This window comes from Stigmatopora argus, chromosome 1 (assembly GCF_051989625.1).
Source record: "Stigmatopora argus isolate UIUO_Sarg chromosome 1, RoL_Sarg_1.0, whole genome shotgun sequence".
Classification (NCBI taxonomy): domain Eukaryota; kingdom Metazoa; phylum Chordata; class Actinopteri; order Syngnathiformes; family Syngnathidae; genus Stigmatopora; species Stigmatopora argus.
In genome coordinates this window covers 8017755-8031695 of record NC_135387.1, presented here as the reverse complement: position 1 = coordinate 8031695, position 13941 = coordinate 8017755, and the positions used below count along the sequence as shown (strand labels likewise).

General features: G+C 40.0%; 1 protein-coding gene across 3 annotated transcripts in view; it reads left to right on the top strand.

Moving 5' to 3' along the window:
- syt6a (synaptotagmin VIa) overlaps positions 1 to 13941 on the top strand; it is a 52565-nt gene that overhangs the window by 16506 nt on the left and 22118 nt on the right. The window contains exon 1 of one of the 3 annotated variants that reach the window (XM_077591852.1): positions 7089 to 7234. The exons of 1 other annotated variant lie outside the window; for it this stretch is intronic. The gene's annotated coding sequence lies outside the window, so the exon portion shown is untranslated. One more of the 3 variants, XM_077591940.1, reaches the window with a different exon arrangement.

Sequence of the window (13941 nt, the reverse complement as noted above, 5' to 3'; positions counted from 1 at the left end):
GCTTTTTCCCTACGCCGCCAACATAACCTGATATTTTGCATTAGTGGGATTTCACTGTTAAAATTGACATGTCAAAATACTTGGTATAAAAACTAAAATATTGTAAAGAAGGGTTGCAGGGGGTGCTGGAGCCTATTCCAGCTGACTTTGGGCTAGAGGCGCGGGACACCCTGAATCAGTGGCCAGCCAATCGCAGGGCACGAGAAGACGGAACATTCACGCTCATACCTAGGGTCAATTTAGAGTGTCCAATCAGCCTACCATGCATGTTTTTTTTAGAATGTGCGAGGTACCGGAGTACCTGGAGAAAACCCACACAGGCCCGAGAAGAACATGGAAACTCTACAGAGGTGGACCGATCTGGATTTGAACCCAGGACCTCAGAGTTGTGAGGTCGATGCTCTAACGGTCTAACCACTCAAGCCGCCGGGCCGCCGAGAACTACTCTTTAAAAAAAAGATCTTCTGGAGCAACGAGACCTAATGAATCCCCTTATGTAGTGATTCATTTTAAAGGAAGTTGGGACATGGCTGAGAGAGAATTGAGAGTTAGGATGCAAACTGAAGCATCTAACATCATGCATGACCAATCAGACGCCAGCCTCGTCATATTGAAAAGTGGTCAAAGGTGATAATGTATGTAATTGGACCGAGTTGGTGTGAAGCCTTGAGAGTTCTAATACCCACACATCCTGGAGAAAATGCTTTGTCTTAGCTGGTTTACCACGGTGGTACTCTATTTATATTTCTAATTGCTATGGCAGGCGGCCCGGTGGCGCGAGTGGTTAGCACGCCAGCCTCACAGCTTTCGGGTCCTGGGTTCAAATCCAGATCATATGCATGGTAGTCTGATTGGACACTCTAAATTGCCCCTAGGTATGGGTGTGAGTGTGCAAGGTTGTCCCTCTCCTTGTGCCCTCCGATCGGGTGGTCACCGATTCAGGGTGTCCCCCGCCTCTGGCCCGAAGTCAGCTGGGATAGGCTCCAGTACCCTAGTGAGGATAAAGCGTTTCAGGAAATGAACTGAGATAATTGCTATGGCTGCTCATGAGACCGCCCCCAAGGCCATTTTCGAGTCATGAGTCACTGCTTGCTTTTGCCAATGCTTATAAAGTATGAGGGGAGTCGAGAAAAAAGGTGAAGAAACATGTTTTCACGCCTCTACTGGGCTCAACAATGGTAGAATTAAAAGGTAGAAAATGTAGCTGGGGTTCTTAATGTGAGTTGACAAAGTTTAAAAAGTAGCAGGTCTTACTCTTACCAATGAAGAGATGGCAAGGGGGCATTATGGAAGTTTTCCATACTACAGGGACAATGACAATATCAGATGTAATAACATGGTTGACTACCCTGCAGCTTGTTAAACTCAGGCTACATCCACCCAATGGTGTCACTATTCTACATGATGTCCAATTTGTTTATTAAGGCACTTTATTCCTCTTCGCATTTAAGTGACAAATAACTATTTGAAGCATCATTGTTGCCACTGCAATTGTGAAAAGTAAATACATAACAGTACTCAATGAAGGGCAGACAACCAAGGCTTGATTTTTAACAGAAAAGTGAAATGAGTGTTTGTGTTTTCATGTTAGCTTGAGCTATTACCCAATTTCATGGAAGATGTAAAAAGATGATACATGTATTTAAAAAAAAAAACCAAACATATTTTTCACATTTATGGTGCAGGGACTAAATCGTTAAATGAAGAAAACATGTACCGTCAATTGTTTCATCTATCCTTCCCACCTTTTTTGCACTCCATTACAGACTGCTTGGCAGGGTTAGGGTTAATTGCATGGCAGGTAATGAAAAACAACTATTGACAGTCATGTTCAATCGATTTAGAGTCAGGGATATTTTTTAGAATATCGGAGAATGCGGGCATGGGCATTTTGCATTGTTGTATTTGTTAGTTTGTTTATTGGTTATAAAGCAGAAAGGTTTTAATTCATGGAGAGTGACAAAAATACAGGAAATACAAAATGTACAGTGTTGTTCAAAATAGGATATCCTCATGTTGCCACAAGCGAGCACAAGCCATTGTCTTTTTTCCCCATGTGGCAGAAATCCGACATAAAACTTATGCCTAATCAAACATGCAATTCAAATGTATGGAACTATAGTTTTGTCATTATGAAATATGGTATTTCATGACATGTATTTGAGGTTGTTAGACAGTGTTAAGGTGTGCTTTAAGTGTTATAGAGGAGTTCAAGGTAGAGGTGAGACTACATCAGGGATCCGCTCTGAGCCCCTCTTTGTTCGCTATAGTGATGAACTGGCTGACAGGAAGCCAGGAATGTTCATGGACTATCGTGTTTGCAGATGTCATTGTGAACTGTTGTGAGAAAGGTGTCAGGTGTGATTAAAGAGTTTCTGCTCAAATGAAAGGAAAACTATGGTGAAACCAGCAATGTTGTTTGGTCTAGAGAGAGTGTCACTGAGGAAAGGGCAGAAGGAAGAGGTGGAGGTAGCAGAGATGGAGTTGCTGAGGTTCTCTTTGGATCAGGAATGAGTCCTTTATACGGACAGCACATATCCTAGGATTTGGAGATCAAATCAGAGTGGCCAGAATAAGATGGTTCAGACATCCAGATGAGAGGAAGTGACTATATTGGAGAAGAAGCATAAGCCTTCAACTGCCATACAGAACGCCTAAAGGAAGACAGGGGAGGAACTTTATAAATCTGTTGAGGGAGCAGATCAGGGTAGTTGGTTTGAGAAAAAAAGGATTCAAAAGGTGGGATTAGATGGATCCAACTGCTTCACTGTGGTGACCCCTGAAGGGGAAAGCTGAAAGAAAAATAAGTTTAAGTTGTGTTATCAACCTCTAAAACTCTATCTTCACTTCATTTTTTTACACCGAGAACGGTAGATATTAAAGCCGCGCGTAATTCTACAAAGTACTTAAATCCATAACGTAAAAAGATTTCAAATGAGAAACCTATATGGTTAAAAACTGAATGTCACAGGGTAGCTAAAGTGTGATGGAGCCATTTCCCTTTAGGAGGCTTGCTATCTTGACCCCCATTATTTTTCGCTAGTCACGGATCTCCTTCAACTGACTCTCATTTTATGCAAGTCCATATCTAGGAGCCTGCTGTAGCAAAGCCTTCAATCTTTCTTTGTGTTTCCACTCAAAACATCCTCAAGCCGACACAGGAGGCGTGAATTCCCACGCCTATCATGAATTTAGAGCTAACGCAGTGGGATTTACGCTATTTCAGAGAAGATTTAATTCCGGAATTTCCCTTATTGGCATGAGTACTATAGATGCTTTATTTGTTATTCACTTAAGAAACAGCTATTATTATCTAGAACTTAGTTCCCAAAAGCAACTCACGTGGATCCTTTGGCTTGGAGAGCTGCAAGTCTTCAAGGCTGTTTGATAAAACGATTCAGTCGTGACTGCCTCATGATATACAAGCCAACTCAAAATCAAGCAGGATAAACGGGACCATAGAGAGCAACATCATGTCTCTTTGAGAAGAACTCACTGACTGTGCAACAAACAAGTTGTAAACAAACCAATGGTATTTGGGCAATGCTTTTAAAAAAACATGCTCACTTACATAAAAGCCAACTGCCATACTAACTCACTTACTTAAACGTAGTCCAACAAACCTGTTATAGCACTTTCAAGACACCAATGCATGCATTACCAAAAGAACAGTTAACAAGTTAAGAGACCACTCAAATCTAAACACTTAAAGAAAAATAAGAGGTCTTCAAAATCAACAACACTTTAGTTGGTTTGCCTATCAATCAAGATTTGGTATTTGTTGATCATTTTTGTAACTACTTGTAAGGGTATTATAGTCAAGTTAGTAGTAGAGACAAACAAGCAGAACCAAAAAGAGACATCAGCCCTATCATTCATGCAAGTTAACGTGAGATGGAGTGCAGTTGTATAATTTACTGTCGGTGTTTAGACAAAAAGGGAATAAAATTTGGTTTTACATTGACAGGGGCGATCTTTGCTTGATGTGACACAATCATCTTAAAAGAAGCTGACTTTTAACAATATGTAGTATATTCACATTTGTAAATTGGACCTGAAGATTAAAATGTGGCCTTTAATTCCTTTTTCGTGCACCTTGTCTGACTTTGAAATTTTAACAATATGTAGTATTCACATTTGTGAATTGGACCTGAAGATCCAAATGTAGCCTTTAATTCCTTTTTCGTGCACCTTGTCTGACTTTGAAATTTTAATAATACCACCTGCTACCTACTAGAAAGTCTTGACACTCACAGCTCATAGTTGATGTGTTCACCCATGCACTCGTCAGCACTTGAGCTGCTCCATTGCCTGTCAACGGTGATCCAGCTGCTGTCAGGCTACTGATTGCCTGAAAGGTTATTGTTGTACATGGTTTCACTAACGACATTATTATGTGATAAGATTTGATTCCGGATGGATAATATGCACTCTAAAATTCACAGTACAGATTTGGCGTTTCAATTATGTAACTCAACATATCGCAAAAGTAACATTTTCCGTTGAGGCCTTTCTTTTGGGACATCCATCACTCAAATCATGTGGCCAGTTTGAGAGTTAATAAATCTTTCTGTGCTTTTGTTCTCGTTTTTCAAATGCTTGGCAAGGTTCTTGAAGTTTGACCCTACCTCTCCATGAAGCAATATATCTCAGCACTACTAAATTTCCTTCAACTATCCTCAGTAATATACTGGTCACACTGCACTTTCTAGCTCTGCCCAAATCATTTAGTGCTGCAATAGAGCATTGTGCAAAAGTCATATGGTAATTACTAAACTGAATCAGTTCCATTACTTGGAAAGAGTAACAAAGATGTCAAATTTGGGTCCTTGATATTTGATTGTCTGAGTGCTTTGTTCAGAAAGCTGTCATTATTCTATAATGAACAAGTCTGTGAACGGATACTTCAATTGCATATGATGAATGCTTCATCAGTGTGAAAATAATATATTAATTTATCTGCCGGAACAGAAAGGAAGACATTTTTTGGCCATGTGTTGAGAAATTGCGGTTAAAAAAAGAAAAGGTTTCTCCACTTTTACTTCTAAAGCTGGCACAGTTTATTTAGATGTTGCAGAAATCTTCCTATCTCCTGCTTCATTCCCCACACAGTTGCGAACAACAGCACAAGATAATGGATGCTTAATTTAGGGCAAATATCTCATCCAGAAGAATGGCCTTTTTTATTGTGAATTATCATGGCTTCTGATTTAGCTGTGCTGATTCTCATCCTAAACATAACTGGCTGTGAACTGCTCCATTGGAGTTGTAGCTCACGTCTTGATGAAGCCAAATGAAGCATATCATCTGTAAAAAACTGAAATGAAATACTGTGGTGAACAAACTAGATCAGGCCATGAGTGCACCAACATTTGTTTTATTCAAATTATGTGAACACTTTTTTTGTGAAGCCCATGTACTGTTCCTGTAAATACTCATCCAGTCATTTATTTTCTGAACCACTTTATCCTCACTATGGTCACGGGGGTGCTGGAGCCTATCCCAGCTGACTTCGGGCCAGAGGCGGGGGACACCCTGAATTCGTAGCCAGCCGATTGCAGGGTACGAGGAGACTGACAACCGTTCATGCTCACACTCATACCTAGGAGCAATTTAGAGTGTCCAATTAGCCCATCATGCATGTTTTTGTAATGTGGGAGGAAACCGGAGTAACTGGAGAAGACCCATGCAGGGCCAGGGAGAACATGCAAACTCCACACAGTTGGACTGACCTGGATTTGAAACCAGGACCCCAGAGCTATGAGGCTGACGTGCTAACCACTCGCTCCACTGGGCCGCCCCCTGTAAATACTGTATATATTGTTTATGTTCTCCTCATTATAAATAACAACTGTGTTTATTTCGTTTTTCCCAAGATGATTTCCCAATTCTTTCTTTTGATCTTAGTTGTATTCATTTATTATAAATGAATAAAAATTGGGATATAATGGTAAGGATAATTTACCGTATGTTCTCGCATATCAGCCGCCTCCGCGTATAAGCCATACCTTTAAAATTGCCTTAAATGTGTTGAATTTTAGAATTCTTAAAATCAATTCCTACAAATAAATAAAACATAATTAATATAGCACCACGCCTGACTGGCGACCTGTATAGGGTATAGTCTGCTTTTTGCCTAAAGTCAAGTGGGATAGGCTCCAGCGGCACCAACAACCCTTACGAGGATGCGCAGTATGGAAGATGAATGAATGAATAATTATTATAGTCAAGATTTAATAAATTTAAATAATTCCTTAATTTTTTTTCCCAACATTGTCTTTCATCAGCCTAAATTAACTAGCAAGCAAACAATTGAAATTAATACAACTGGTGTCACGTTTACAGAATAGCTGCTACTTTCCCTCATCAAACACACCATCTGGATCACCTTGTTGAATGCTCAACAATCCCGCATTCCTTAAACAACTAGTCCGACGTTTTCTAAGCATTCAATTTGTATTTATTTAGTCATAGCTTCTGCAGTGGGAGTCGATGGCCACGTGCAACTCAGGAAGTGATGCTAATCTAGGTGGAGGGAAGAGAGGCAAAGGGAAAACAGAGTTGGTTGGGGGGAATCACCCCTCCTATCCTCTCGCTCTCTCCCTTTCTCTCTTGAAGATGATTGTGCTGCAATATGTCGCATGACCGCCGCCACGACTGCAGACGAGGCTCATAGTTAATCATTATAATAAGGCAAACCAAACCAAGTCAGATTGGAATTTTTTAAAGTAAAAATAGTCACCATAAAAAGGCTCCTTTGATTACCTTCTAGCCAGGTTTTATTCAACGTCAAACCTTGAAACATCTCTCAGGTTGCGTTGGGCCATTCAAACACCTGCTTTAACATTTATGAGGGGGGCTCCACCATACCCGTACCCACACGATTGATTATCATACTGCTCAAACTTATACAGGTTTGCTGCATTCTTATTAGCTCTTTTCCTCTATCCAACACTGCATGCTCAGGCTCAATAGTCTAGTCTGACCTGCCAGCCCCCAAACCCCACCCAAGCCCCTTTTACACCGCAGCATCACGCTACCATAGAAACCAAAAGGAGCATCTCGGGTGGTGCATGCAAGGCGCTCACTATGTGCGGTCAGGAGAGGGAGAGCAACAGCAAAAGATAGAGCTACCAGAGAGGTGGCGTTATTGGTTGGGGGGAAGTGAGAAGAAGCAGAGGGAGGGAGAAGTGAGCGGCTTCGGCTAACCGTAGAGGAAAAGTGACTTTCACGGGTGAGTACGGCATGGACTGTAGTGGATTGTCTTTCTTTTGTCTTTCTTGTGGGGGTTGCTGCTGGGATACTCTGAAGAAATGGATAGCAGGAGTTATGTTGTGGTGGCTTTTTAGTTTTCTCAGCATTTTACTTTGACGTCTTTTGCAGGGTCACAAATTCAAAGCTGAAGCGCCTTGTTAATATTTGGAGAGGCTTTTCATTGCACTTGCCTCTTCTCTGTCTGATCATTTCTTTGGGGTTCCACAGGTTTTTTTTCAATTATGGAACTCATGTAAAGCCTGAGGTGAGGACACCTACTCTGCTGCATAGCGCAAAAAACGGTCAAGTCAGGCTTTCGAATTCAGTGTGTGAGCATCCTTTTTGTCACTTTCCAGCTCTCCTCGTTCTCTCGCGTTTCTTCAGCGCTCATTGTCCTGACACTTTGATGGAGGGCTAGAGCCGTGGGGCTAATAGGGAGGAGATCAGCCTTAGCTAGAGGGAAAAGTGTAATTGTGACAGCAGTTGACACCTTTGAGATGCTTGTTGTTCGATAACGAGCCAAGCTGTGAAGACAGAATGCAAAAAATGAAAAGAAAAGATTGCAACTTGTTAATGTCCCTGGTAATTATTGACACTCTTTGTATTTCACTGTATCCCCTAGAAGCAACACCAGACACTAAGATGTGGAGTTTAATTTGTTTTGGTTAGATAAAGTATTTTTGGCATTTCGTTGAAAACACAGACATATAAGAGGCGGCACGGTAACAAAGCTGTTGCACGTCTGCCTCAGACTTCTCAGTTCTGACCTTCCTGTGTAGAATTTGCATGCTCTCCCATGGCCCGTGTGGGTTTTCATCCCAAAATCATGCATGATTGGCCAGCTGAAAACTGTAAAATGCCCATAGGTATTATTATGGGAGACGTAATACCCGTTTGTCCGTGTGGGAGGAAACCGGAGAACCTGGAGGAAACCTACGCAGGCCGCGGAGAAGATGCAAACTCCACACAGGTGGACGAGACTTGGATTTGAACCCAGGACCCCAGAGCTGTGAGGCTGACGCGCTAACCACTCAGACCACCGGGCTGCCCTCCATTTCGACATATTCCTCAAAATCAGTGGTGCTCAAACTTTTTTGCTCAAATATCTACTTTGAGCCAACTTTACGCGATCGACCCTTTTTTTCCGGGCCAATGACAAAGCTCAGCAGTTACTATGTCTGCTGATGCCAGTAAAAACCCAAAGTAGTGTAGGCGATAGCGGTGTTTCCCAGCTGTAGTCCCATATCAAATTTGATTTATTTTGACGCTTTGGCTTGATTGAATTGAACTGCTGAATTGCTTCTCATATCATATCTGTACATTTTGCTTGATTGATTTGAAGTGCTGAACTTCTTATATATATTAGGTGGTTAGCGCGTCGGCCTCACAGCTCTGGGGTCCTGGGTTCAAATCGAGGTCGGTCCACCTGTGTGGAGTTTGCATGTTCTCCCCGGGCCTGCGTGGGTTTCCTCCGGGTACTCCGGTTTGTTCCTACGTTCCAAAAAGATGCATGGTAGGCTGAATGGGCACTCTAACTTGCCCCTAGGTATGGGTGTGAGTGTGCATGGTTATCCGTCTCCTTGTGCCCTGCAATTGGCTGGCCAATCAGGGTGTCCCCCACCTCTGGCCCGGAGTCAGCTGGGATAGGCTCCAGCACACACCCCGCGACCCTAATGAGGATAAAGTGGTTCAGAAAATGAGATGATATATATATATAGTTTACAGAGAAAAAGTTAGATTTGGATACAGCTCCTTAATACATAATAAGATGTGTTTGCATCCCTATAAAAAACTGTAAAAATAACTGGTAGTTTACCATTGTTATGTTATTATTAAGAGAGTTGTCTTATTTAAGAAAATGTGTATTTTGTTGTATTTTAGTGCTGTATTTAGCTTTATAGTTTACTCCAGCTGGAATGTAATGAACCGCTACAAAACAATCAAGATTTTATTCTTTTTGAGGGACCGTTCAAAGTCTGCCAGTGTTCAATTGGCATCTGCATATCCATATGGTCAATTAGATATGACACAGCTGATCTCCAAGATCTAAAAGCTTTATCCCTATTTGCACTCAATTTAAAGTTACCAATTCTAATGGTAACAATAACAATATATTAGAAAATTGTTGCATCTAAAAAGTTCGAGCTCTTCCATTTTGAGCATCGTTCATCTACCTCCGCGAAGGTCTACCTTTCATTATAATCATTTATTTTATAAGTACTTTCCTTTCACCTTTGCCTTCTTGCTTTGCATTCCATTGTGACCCACAAATGACAATTTCCTGTCAATGGAGTATTGTGTTCCATTTTTTCTGTTCTCAGTATGTTAGGATGGCTACTATTTAGTTGTAATTCAGCGTATCACAACACTGAGGGTCAAGTGGCTTAGTGAAAATGACTTGAAAGAAATCCATCCTTTCATAAGTATTTAGTTTCAGGTTTGATAAGTGCATGTGACTGTGCACGTGTGCTTCAGTGTTCACAGGGTAGCGTGTGAGGAGGACGGCTACGGGGGCCGCCGGATTACTTTGTGTGCGGTTTCAGGGATTTTTTGCATCTCTCATGTGACACCTTTTATGACGTATTGTTTAAATGTCACTCACTGAGGCTGGACTGTAAAATGCGCCTGCACACATGGGACTATTGTGAATACCTCTGTAATAAATAGGGGAAAATGGGGGCCTGCAGGATTGGTGAGATAATACTCAACCCTTGCCTCCTGAGTTCCTCCAGGCGCAGCGTGTTTCAGTGGGATACAAAATTGGAGTGAATTCTGAGAGCCCTTTGGCCCCGATCAATACAGTGTTAGAGGAAACAATATTGGCCTTGTAAATGAGGGGAGGCACTTTACTGACGATGATCTCACTTGTTACAGGAAGCTCGTGTTCAATGGATCAAATAAAACCTGGGTTCATCTGTGACTAAAACACAACAACATATTACAAATTGTTGCATAAAATTCATTAATCTGACACATCGAAGCCGTTCGATGAAGGCTCAGGCGCTGCTTCTGACTACAACCTCCAGATTTCATCTATAAAGAGATCAAAACAGCCAAAGGCTACTCTGCCTCAGTGTTTTTCCAGGATGAACAGAAAACTATGATAAAACATACAAACCATTAGGTTGATATCTTTCTACAATAGACAGGAAACTCATTAGGAAAGGTTGCGCCAGTACTCCAGTCAAATCATAAAGGGAATGACCAGTAATTTCTGCCTTTAAATCATACAAATATGATTAATTCATCTGTTTCTGAGTCAAGCTGTTGTGGCTTTTATGAACTAGACAGGTGATGTTTTCATTGGTGAAATATGGTCAGGTGAGACAAGAACAGTAACAATAGAAATTCGCGCGATGTACTGTATTACCAATACGAGATATGGTCACTTGTGCTGGTGGAGGAATTCAAGATCGAAAATTGAAATTTTTTACACCGATCTCGGTGTTCATATTTAAGCAAACATAACTTGTTCCTGTTGGAAACTGACTAGTTTGGCAGATTTTGAACAGTTCCTCCAAAAGAGTCCAATGTTTATGTTCTTTTAACAGTTTAACAAATGAGTTAAATTGCTATTTTAAAGTACAGGTAACAAAGAAAATTACACATTTTGTGTACTCAAATACTAAACACATTTTTCGAGCAATGCGCTACCTCAATAGTAATATAAGATGGTAGGCAGCATTGTATAAAAACTAGCAGTGAAAAGAAAACTACATTAAAAAATATGAATAGAATGCGCCTGGAAAGAAAAACCTTGTGATCTTGTTTTGGGCTAGATCGGCAACACGTTAACTGTCAAAATCCTAATTGACAGTGAGAGATTTTAAATAAATTTGACCTTCTACGTCTGTTAATGCAAATTGACAGCGAGAAATGTCATATGCATTTGAGCTAAAACAACTAATATTGAATAATCACCTTTCAGTGCTCTCCATTCAAAAGGGTCTACCACTGTCAATGCCAGTCTATGAGGTGAAAGCAATTATTATTAGTAATAGGAAGGTTCTAAATCTGTTTCTTTAGTTTCAGTGTAAAGTGATAATAATATGCCAACATGCTCAATAATAATCATTTCATTTTTAGAGCAGATACAGTGGTATCTCTACTTATGAAAATAATTGGTTCCATAACTTTTTTCGTAATTGGGATTTATATTATTCTATTTGTAAATTCTCAAATTAATTCATTCCATGGTCATCACAAAAAAAACCCAAAAAACAATGTTTCAATTTTGTATGGAAAATCTGAGAAACACACAAAATAATAATTAAAAAAAAATTCAATGATAAGAACATGATATAATTAATGTATTAAAATGAATTACAAGCTGTTTTCTATTTGTGCCAGTACATAAATAAGTGTAAGGGGGAAGCTAACATTAGCACACGAACACATGCACATAAACTCACATCTTAACAACTTCAAATTATGAATTGTAAACAACTTAGCATTAAATAGAACTTGCAATATCAATCATGGATGGATAAAATGGCCCGCTTTTTCGTTTCATTTGCACCATTCATTTTAAATTTTAAAGTTGAGTTGTTGTTGCGATACAGCCAATGGTAGACAGCCAATGGGAGTCCAGCGGAGTGTAGGGAGATTGTCAAGCGGGACACCGCAAATATTTAAAAATAAAATAATGGCTACACAAAATGTATTGATGTATTCGGGGATATATTGAAACATAAATGTGCATATTAAAGGGTTTCGTAACCTGAACATTTCGGTTGTAGAAGCATTTGAAAGAAAATTTACCAATGTATAGTTTTTCTAACCTTGTCAATGGCAGGCAATGTGTTAATGTCTGGCTCATAATTTTCTCTTTAAAACTAGTGGCTTACCATCCATGAATTTTATTGCATGTCATTGGTTTTATGTAAAAATTATAACATGCTTAACTCTGATAAAAATGTAAAAGCATTATTATTTTACTCCGGGTAATGTATGACACTTGTACTTTATCTTGTTGAGCGGCTGGTGGCACTAATGTGCGTGATAAACAATTCGTTTTCTTTCCTCATTAGGATCTTGTGTTAGCTGAAGCCAACACTTGACTTTGGCAAGTAACACTGCCAGACCTCCCAGTAATATTGAAGTCAATATCAGCCAATGAGCTTTGGAATTGATGGTTATGTATTATCTCTAAACGAGCAAGGTATATGATTAGGTTCGGCAAGTGGCCAGTAAATATGTCCCAGCTATAATCGTCGACTATGACGGTCGTCTTTCTTCTACAGCTCTATGTCGGGGCTCTGAGCGTGTGAGCACACACGGCCCAAATGCCAGCCCACGCGTGATCCAATAGGGTTACAATGATGGATGCATCATTTCTTCATGCTGACTTGTTGTTTCCTGCCACCGTTCTGAGCCTGGGGGGCCGAAGGTCGGGTCAAAGCGTGTGAGAAATACGATGCAGTAGATTGTTTTCCTCAGTTCAAAGTGAGATTTTGATATGTTTTTCAAGTGGAATTGATTAATAAGGCAAACATCTTGAAGTCATTGCTCTTTTTACCCTTTTGGAATGATTGCTTCTTAGCTATACTAGTAGTGTGAATAGGTCGATGATAACCGTTAATGTAATGGTCAGTAGAATGATGTCTGTGGTAATTTAAAAATGAAAATGAGGAAAGTAAAACAAATTAAGTACTAGCTTTTCCGTGAAATTGGGTTTCCTAGCAAAGCCAAGACATTAAGTAGATTCCTTCAATAAGCATCACTCAAATGTCCGCAGTCCACTCAACAGGCTCTCTAGCCTTTGGATTAAATTGTCCCAATAATGCAACACTTTAACAAGCAGCCTGGCTCGGCTCGTGTTTGTAATGGATGTAGCGAACCCATTTAAAATCGTCTGATGATGAAAATGAGTAGAAATGAAAATGGGTGGGAGACATGTCCCCCCCCCGATTGCTGCCTGTTGGTTTTTTTCTTGTGATGCTGCTGCAAATGAAAACATCCATGCAGCAAGCACAGGGTGCATCAATAAAATCTATCTTTATTATTATGGGACGGCGTTATGCTGAATTGCTCTGGTTCTATTGGTCCGAGGTGTTTATAAATGGACTATAATATTGCGAGTCACTCGTGTCATAAACCTTGAGCAAACTGTAATAACTCATTATATGAAAACAGCTTGTCCTCGGCAAATCCTCAGCTCACATTAGACTACATATTACTATCCTTTTTTGTGGCACTTTACACATTCCATATGGTTTTATTTTTTTTAATCTCATCATTATGTGTCCTAAACTATAAAGGAACTTATAGTACATTTTTAATCTCATCATTATGCCAACACTTACTGTAAAGGAATTTATAGATACAACTGAATATTTTTTCCAAAACATTCCGTACAAGATGGGAGATAATTGTCTTGCTGAGTGATTTCAGGACTCAAATCCAATGTTCAGAGTTCTTTTTACCCACCGATCGCTGCATTAGGGAATATGCATTAAAGCTCTGTCTGACAATGCCTGGAATGAACCATTCTGATATGACTACTCATTGAAATTGGTCACATTTCATCTCCGTGGTCAGTAAATTTAGTAGAGTTCAAATTAACATTATTCTCTCATGAGGGCCAGAGAGTTCTTAGTGTGCAAGATGTGTTGACACTTTAATAAAATAATAAGCTATCATAGGAAAGAATGGTAAGTCATCCAATAAACTCACGTGACATCTTAT